We start from the raw sequence: 207 nt of genomic DNA, 5'->3' as shown, positions 1-207 counted from the left end.
CATTCTGAATCCCCACTCCACCCCGGCCCATTTCCTTACCTATTTCCCCTCACGTCCTTTCGCTTAACCATGTTACTTGGCTTCCCTTGCTTGTTTACCTTCATAGTCTTTCCCTCGCGTATCTTTCCTCCTGTCCTTTCCCTTGTCTATTTCTTCGCACACTCCTTTCCTAGCCCGTTTTCCCTCACATCCCTCTCCTAGCCCATT

At 49.8% G+C, this 207-nt stretch overlaps 1 protein-coding gene across 2 annotated transcripts in view; it reads left to right on the top strand.

Annotated features, from left to right (window-relative positions):
- Nucleotides 1–207, top strand: part of LOC119593325 — a 7,557-nt gene that overhangs the window by 5,413 nt on the left and 1,937 nt on the right. The gene's annotated exons all lie outside the window — the stretch shown is intronic.

Source organism: Penaeus monodon, chromosome 32 (assembly GCF_015228065.2).
Source record: "Penaeus monodon isolate SGIC_2016 chromosome 32, NSTDA_Pmon_1, whole genome shotgun sequence".
NCBI classification, from domain to species: domain Eukaryota; kingdom Metazoa; phylum Arthropoda; class Malacostraca; order Decapoda; family Penaeidae; genus Penaeus; species Penaeus monodon.
This window is presented reverse-complemented; position numbering and strand designations above follow the sequence as displayed.